Here is an 8,931-nt window from a genome sequence, read left to right on the forward strand (position 1 = left end):
ATGTCAGTGAGCTCAGCCCCAGTTCGATTCCTGGTTCAACCACCAGAGGTAACCAAACCAAATTTAGGTCATGATTATGAGTCGCCAGTTCAAGCAAACGTCTTCTTAACCACTAGAGGTTGCCAAAACCTATGTTCAGGCCATAATTAAGAATCGCCAGTTCAAATATAAGGTATCTTAATATCCTTATACTACCAATATCCAATCACAATAAACATACACATACACATCAACAACTTTGAAATCTAATCTGATTAATATTGTTTCCTTAATATACTTTTGATTTATATGTTCTCCTATACAAGATCGTTTGATACTGAGTACATCAAACCTAGAAAGGCTGTTTTACCTTATTCTTACTTTTGTATTACTATTAGACAAATGCTTTGAAACTGCTTTTGTGCAAAGACTGTAACCTGTGTAGAATTGTCACTCTCAGACGAAGCAGCACAAGATGTACTACAAAAGACAAGAACAAACCTGTTGAATGCATGAGAGAATTGTGTTCACATGAATGTATAATATATTTATTTGACTTATGACATATACCCATTTAGTGCATACTGCTTTAAGTTCAAAGACATATGAAAATGTGCTTGTAAACTGAATGTATTCGTTGGAAACCTATTTGAGTGAGCAGATAAAGATTACTACAGGCCACGCTGGAAAGGGGAAGTCCAAGGTAACTACAGGCCACGCTGAAGGTTACTTCAGGCCACGCTGAAAAGGGGAAGTCCAAGGTTACTACAGGGCAAGCTGCCTCGTAACACGAAACGTCGTAACACGAAACGTCGTAACACGAAACGTCGTAACACAGAACATTCTAGGAAAGGGGGGTCAGAGCCCAACCGAGGTTATAAAAAGCCTTACACACAAATGGACGAGGCTCTCTTATCCATCAAAGGGTAGGGAGACGCACGTTCTTCTCTCTCGCAATGACGGGGACAGACTGACAGGAGGAATTAATCATGCTACTTGGATGGCTTTTCTATTTTTTGGGATTTTCCTCCTTAATTGGGTAAGACTAAAGGAATATTATAATAAGGTAATTATAAGGATCGCCATCGACATTGCGCAAATAGGGAGAAGGGCTAGTCAGCTGTTCAGAGATTCTTATTTTCCAAAATACCTTATTACTAATTTGGCTTAGGGCTCGGTAGGACCTGATCACCCCTTAGAGCTCACTCAAAAAGGATATACTTGTTTTATGATTTTATATTTTTAACTATTTGCATTTCTTTTCATTTTTGTTATTATTATTATTATTATCTACTCTATTACATACCCTTGCTGTCATATTAATGTTTTTATATCTTTTAATAATCATTATATTAAAAACCTTGATTTAATTATTTTCTATCTTTGTCATTCTTATAAATATGAGTATTCTCATACTTACCACTCAACCTCTTATAAGTGAATGAACGCCGACGACACTAATATCACCGTGTCGTAATACTATCCCCAAAAGGTAACTCATCGATATCACTTTGGCTTAATACAAAAACAAATCCGTACGGTCCTAACAAGGTTGAATCTACTAGGTCAATAACAAGTGCAAACGATTCATGAGAGATGGAGCTGCTGTAAAAACGGAGCGCTCACATTATTGTCCTTTTACTCGGTGCGGTTATTCATCATCCATCCATCCATCCATTTTCTGAGCCGCTTCTCCTCACTAGGGTCGCGGGGTTATTCATCAAGGGATGATAAGTGAGAGCAGACCGGATTGGCTCCGTGAAACCAAAGACAGTTAGCACACCTAGGCGAATTCATCTCGACACCGGCTTGGAAAGCTCCTGCTATATAACAGGGGCTATTAACCCTTTAAACGGAGAGTCGGTCAGGACATTTCTCCCGATTAGTCCTGCGGATAAGCGGAATTTGACAAGGTTGTCTGAACTTTTGAAACAATCTGTAATTCAAAGAATACACAAAAATGGTCAGAAATAGCCATATCCTTAATGTCAATTGATAGAATTTCAACATCCTTAGAGATGACCAGGTCTAAGATGTGATCTTGAGTGTGGGTTGGACTCTTAATATGGTGAGAGAGGTCAAATGTGTCTAGTATAGCAGAGAGTTCTTTAGATTTTTTATTTATTTATTGTCAACATGAATGTTAAAGTCTTCCGTTATGACAAAATAGTTGTAGTCAGTACAAATAACTGACAGCAGTTCTGAAAGGTCCTCCATACATTTTCTATTGTATCTTGGAGGCCTATAAATTATTAAAACAATAACCTTTGGGTCACCTTTAACTAAAAAACAGAGATATTCATAATTTGTTTACACTGAAATAATGTCTTAAAATTAACAGCAATACCACCGCCTTTTTTCCCTGTTCGACACTTGTTCATAAAATTAAAAGTCGCTGGTGTTGACTAATTTAAAATGGTATTACAGCTACTTTCTGTTAACCACCTTTCCTGACAAAAGGTCCAGATCATAGTTTGTAATGATGTCATTAATCAACATTGATTTATTACCCAGTGACCTGATATTGAAAAGATGTAGTCTCGCAGAGATAACTGGAGACAATGGCTCGATAGATTTTATCCTCGCTAAGTATGTAGTTCCATTTTTTTGTGCCATTTCGTTCAGCAACTTTCTGTCCCTTGTAATTACAGGGATCAAAAATGCCTGATCTCCATAGGGGTCTGACTTATTCTGGAAAAGACACCGCAGATATCAGTCAGAGTCGCAGATAAGGTTCTTCATGGGTGGAGGTGGGGCCCTTCGCATCTTAGTGGACGGTGGTTTTAGGCGAGGGGGGATGGGAGGAAGATCTTGGCGTGGTGTGTGTTGGACTCCAATATTGACAATAGTCTTCATCCTGTCTGTCACACCTAGCAGAGAATTTAGGCTAGTAGAGAGTGAGTATTGCATTTGCTTTGCTCCAATGGGGCAGGGAGGGGTGTGGGAGATTCAACGTGCTGGCTCATCTCATTTGTCATTCGCTCCTCCGATTGTTTGGATGACACTGATGAATCTGTTTGCGCCTCGTGTCGCCTTATCTCCTGTTCCTCTGATTGTTTGGGAACAACTGCATCTTTTTGTCCTTCAGCCGTGTCACCAAGGCCAGTGTTTTCTTTTTGGGCCGCTAAATGACGTACACAGTGAAAAACATCTTGGCTGCCAATAACTTAACCCCTTGTCTATTTAGACAAAGCGTCTGCCTTGTAAAGATGTCTGCTCTACCATAAATGCAGAAATTGTCAATGAAACTCACGGATAATGTACCCAATTTTTTGAGCCACTTATTTAATTGACTGAGCCTAGAGAAACGTTCATCTCCAAATTGGGAGATGTCCACGAATAAAAACCTCAGCATCCAAACATTGCACTTTTGTTAGGAGATCAATGAAATCTCACTTCAATATCTCTGATTGCTGCTTGAGAACATCCAGGTCCCCTATGTGTATAATGACATATTTCACAGTTGGGAGCTGATTAGTGATCTCCAGGATTTTATTTAGAGGTATCAGACAGCATGTAATTGGTAAAACACAGTCCTTTGGTGTTCTTCTCACTGAAAAAGGTGAGTGAGCAGAGAGGTTTGGCTTGAACGGCAGGCTACGCAGATGTAACGAGATGACCATCCCAAACATGTATCACATGTATCTCCACACTGCACCCATATACTCTTGGACCAATCCGCGGACCACGTGGGTGACGAACCGTGGAGAGTGATCCATACAGAGAACGGATCAAAGATGTTACGTTGCACCACAACCGCTCAATACAGTGGCGTACCGAACAGAGACCACTGCATCGAACGATACACAATTTTATATTTACTTTATCAACTTCTGATGGTGTCGGCACGGTGGTAAACTGGTTAGCACATCTGCATCACAGTTCTGGGGACCGGGGTTCACCTGCGTGGAATTTGGAGGTTCTCCCTGTGCCTGGGTGGGTTTTCTCCGGGCACTCCCGTTTCCTCCCACATCCCAAAAACATGCATGGTACATTGATTGATTTGTTTATATGTGCCCTGCGATTGGCTGGCGAACGGTTCAGGGTGTACTCCGCCCGCGACCCTAGTGAGGAGAAGGGGTAAAGAAAATGGATGGATGGATAGAACTTCTGATAGTGAGGATTTGCGCTACACAACTCATTGTGGAGCGCAGATCCACTAAACTGCACCTCCCACATTCATTCTGCTTTGACAGAAGTGATACACGAAGCTAGCCATTGCAACATGGCTAATGCCTTAAATGTACCTTAAATCGAAGCTCCTCCACCATCCTTCAGGTCTGGTTTTTGGAACTCCTCTAATTTTAGTATTTAAGGTCCCATATTTTACAAGAACAACTTTTTCGAGTGTTTGGGATGTTATATTGGCTCTTAGGTGCCTCAATAATCATGTCAAATATGAATTTAAATTATCCAAGCATTCCTGAGTTCCAGATGTTTTTCTGCGTGTATTATTGGGTACTGGAACAAACAAGTGCAAGACATTCATGGAGCAAAGCAGAAGACAAACAAGGTATTGATGTAGTGCTCCTATGGTCGTAACCCCAGTAAAAGGGGATACATGCAGAGAATGTGGAAGGAAACCCCACATCCAAATTGAGAAAGAAACAACTACAGGCTCAGTGATAAAATATTTGCAAGAGCAAGTTGCAGATCGATGAGGTACAATCCAGCTCATCTGTGGTACAAAGCTGCTACAGCAAGAGGGAGCCAAGAAACCAGGTCATTGTGTTTCACCATCACCCCAAGCATCGAGACTGGTTTCTTAGCCCCACAAACAGAACAGCACAACTCAAGAGCAATTGAACTGAGAGAAAAAAGACTCAGCTAAATCCTGCCTGCTAAGGCTAGAGAAGGAAATACCATCAGAATCCCGACTGGACGATCTCAACACAGCAGTGATAAGCATCCCCACCGAGAACATCAATGAGACCAATCATCTAAGTAGTATAGTAGTGTAGCAGTATATCAGCAGTATATCAGTTATCCTCGAGGTGCTTGGTTACAAGATAAACAACCGGAAGGTCAACATTTAATGAAAGAGAAGACTAGAGGCAAAAATAAGGGTGACCCAGAGAGAAGTTAGCCCAGTAATAGAGCAACGCAAAGGGTGAAAGTTAAGAAAGAACTGCCCAAGAAATACATCAAGATGCCTACAGCTGAGGCACTTCAGACTGCCAAGGAAAGACTCAAACCGTTAGCTACCCACCTGAAAAGGTACATGAGAGAGGTAGAGGCCAGGAGAATTAACATGATGTTCTCCAACAACCCAGCTAATGTCTACTCTCAATGGCAAGGTAGCAAGACCAAAACAGACCCGCCCAAGGTTCAGACAGAGCAATACTGGAAGAGTATCTGGGACGTGAGGCCTCACACAAAACCAACGCCCAATGGCTGGCGGACTTGCGAGTAGAGTAGAGCAACCTCCCAGAACAAGAACCAGTCGTCATAACAAAAGCAGATATCTAAACAAGAATGTCTGAGATAAAAAGCTGGACAGCAGCAAGGCCCGACATGATTTACGTCTACTGGCTAAAGAGGCTAACTGCTCTCCACGAAAGCCTGGCAACACAAATAAACAAGCTGCTCACAACGGGGACCCACCCAGAATGGCTAACCCAAGGTCGGACAGTCCTTATCATGAAGGACTCCCAGAAGGGAACAACACCATCAAACTACTGATCTATTATCTTTCTCACCACCACATGGAAGCTCCTATCAGGCATCATTGAGGCCAAAATGAGGCATATGGATCAATACATGTGCAAAGCACAGAAAAGCATTGGTAATAACACCAGGGGAGCCAAACACCAGCTACTGGTTGACAGGACAATCGCCCAAGACTGTAAAACCAGAAGCAACAACCTGTGCACTGCCTGGATTGACTAAAAGAAAGCCTACGACTCAATGCCACGCAGATGGATAATGGAGTGCCTGGAACTGTATACCATCAACAGGATCCTGAGAACCTTCAGCAAGAACTCCATGAGGCTGTGGAAGACAACTGTTGAAGCCAACTCAAAGCCAGTTGCACAGGTGAACATCAAAAGTGGCATATTCCAAAGAGATGCAATGTCCCCGCTCAGTCAGATCATAACCAAGAGTGGTTTGGGGTACACCTCCTGTACATGGATGACATCAACCTGTAAGCCAAGAACGAGCGTAATATCGCCTCCTTGATTTACCTCACAACGATATATATGAATGACATCGGAATGTCATTCGGACGTGATAAATGCGGGTGAATGATATCTTGACGAAGGAAGATGATAGCAACTGAAGGTGTCAAACTACTTAAGGGCAGGAAAACAGATATGCAGGACAGCAGGCAAATGGCAACAACGAGGAGACAGCTTGAAGGGCAGCCACAGCCAAATGCCTAAAGAGAGTGAGGCAGATCCTGAAGTGTCAGCTGAAAGGATAGAATAAGATCCAGACCATTAACACCTATGTCCTGCCAGTAATCAGATTCCCCACTGACATATTACCCTGTGTCACGGGTACCAATGCCATAAGGGCAGATCCCAAAAAAGAGACTCGAGGTAAGAGGCCCGAAAATTTTTAATTCAATGACAGAGCATGTGATGGCGAGACATACGAAGCTAAAGGGACTCACAACCAGAGAGAATCAAAAAACAGATAATGCAGGGAGACACGACAAAAGGTCCATGTGGTATAATCGTAGAGGACCTACATTTTGACAGTGGTCAGAACGGCGGCAAACACGGGTCAAAAACGAATGAATATTCCGACGCCCACACACTGTCACGGTGCCCCCTAAAAAGTCTGATGATTACAATGCATGACAGGTGCGTCACCGATGTCAACGCCCACCTTCGCTCACCCAGACACTGCAACACAAAGAAAAAAAAATTTAAACACAGGGCCATGACACCCTGTTCACTGGAAGAGATGTACGCCACTGATATAAAGACAAGAAAGCACATTACAATGCACGGAGGGTTCCACCCCCAGTCCAGAATCATGAGGCTGAACACAATGTGGAAAGAGGGAGGGCGAGGACGAGCAAGCGTCACAGGCACTATCCAGGAGGAAACAACAGGCCTCCATTAATACATCAAGATGGCACCCAGGGACAACCTACTAAGTGAATGCTTCAGACAACAGAAGCCCAGTAAGGTGGGGTCAGATGGGTTGTCATGGAAAGACAACCCCCTGCATGGCATTTACCACCAACAAATTGAAGAAGTGGCCTACATCGACAAACATACCAGTGACTGGAAAAGGCTGCACTGAAAGACAGCATGGAGACATTAATCCTGGCAGCACAAAAACAGGGCCTAAACACAAGATCAATAGAGGCTGGGGTCAACCTCATCAGATAGGACCCCTGGTGTAGGCTGTGCAAAGAAGCCCCAGAGACAGTGCAGCGCATTACAGCAGGGTGAAAGATTCCAGCAGGTAAGGCATACATGGAGGGGCAGGTAGCAGGAATAGTGTACCGGAACATCTGTACCCAATATGGACTGGAGATCCCAGAAGCAAGATGGCAGACAGCACCAAAGGTGGCTGAGAACAACCAGGCGAAGATCCTATGGGACTTTCAGATCCAGACTGACAAACTGGTGATGACCAACCAGCCTGACATATGGGAGGTAGATAAGCATCAGAAGACAGCGGTCGTGATAGATTTAGCAATCTCGAGTGATCGCAATATCTGGAAAAAGGAACACGAAAGGCTGTGGAGGTGGGGCTCAAAGGCAAGCGCCTGGTAGCTGATGGGTACCGACTGGCCAAGCAGAATGCAGCTTTGGTCGTAGCTGAGGCAAAAACTCGGGCATGTGAGGAGTTCGGCGAGGCCATGGAGAACGACTTCCAAACAGCTTCGAGGAATTTCTGGTCCACCATCCAGCATCTCAGTAGAGGGAAGCAGTGCAACACTCTGTATAGTCTACATTTGTACGTTCACAAATGAATATTTGCGATGTACAGTCTGTTTTTTTTTTTAATTGATTTTTATTTTTTTAAGGAAACACATTTACAGATACCAAATACTTCACGCTGCTGCATTAAAAAGATGATGTCCATAAAGTCATGTATTTTTTATTTATTTGTTTAACCTTATCCAGGTAACGCGGCACGGTTGGGCGACTGGTTAGAGCGTTTGCCTCACACTTCTGAGGACCGGGGTTCAATCCCCGGACCCACCTGTGTGGAGTTTGCATGTTCTCTCCGTGCCTGCGTGGGGTTTCTCCGGGCACGCCGGTTTCCTCCAACATCCCAAAAACATGCATGGTAGGTTAATTGACAACTCTAAATTGCTCGTAGGTGTGAATGTGAGTGCAAATGGTTGTTTGTTTATATGTGCCCTGCGATTGGCTGGCAACCATTTCAGGGTGTACCCCGCCTCCTGCCCCATGATAGCTGGGATAGGCTCCAGCACGCCCGCGACCCTAGTGAGGAGAAGCAGCTCAAAAAATGGATGGATGATGAAATAAATGGAGAAGCCTGCAGATGTCTAGAGATGTGATTTATTGTTCTTAAATTTGTAGTGGAACTGTGTAAGGCTTCAGGAAATGGAATGCCTTTTTGCACCTCCCTTTCTTCATGTGTTCAATACTTTTTCCCTGTGTCAATTTCACAATTTTACACACTAACTTAATTTCTGAGCTTATTTGTTCTACTTTCTTTGTATGGATGGATTACTTGGGTTGTTCCCAACATTTGGTGAAATGTTCAGGTCAATAGCACCTCTGGAAGTGTATTTAGTGAGAAAAATGGTGACGTGTTCAATACTTATTTCAGCCGTCGTATTTTTCAGCATTAATGGTGCCTTCACAGATGCGCAAATTATCCATGCCATGGGTACGAACAAACCACCATACCATCACAGATGCTGACTTTTGAACTTTGTGCTAACAACAATCCAGATGGTCCTTTTCCTCTTTGGCCTGAAGGACACCATGTCCATGATTTCCAAAAGCTATTTGA

The sequence above is a fragment of the Phycodurus eques genome, chromosome 5, assembly GCF_024500275.1.
Source record: "Phycodurus eques isolate BA_2022a chromosome 5, UOR_Pequ_1.1, whole genome shotgun sequence".
Classification (NCBI taxonomy): Eukaryota; Metazoa; Chordata; class Actinopteri; order Syngnathiformes; family Syngnathidae; genus Phycodurus; species Phycodurus eques.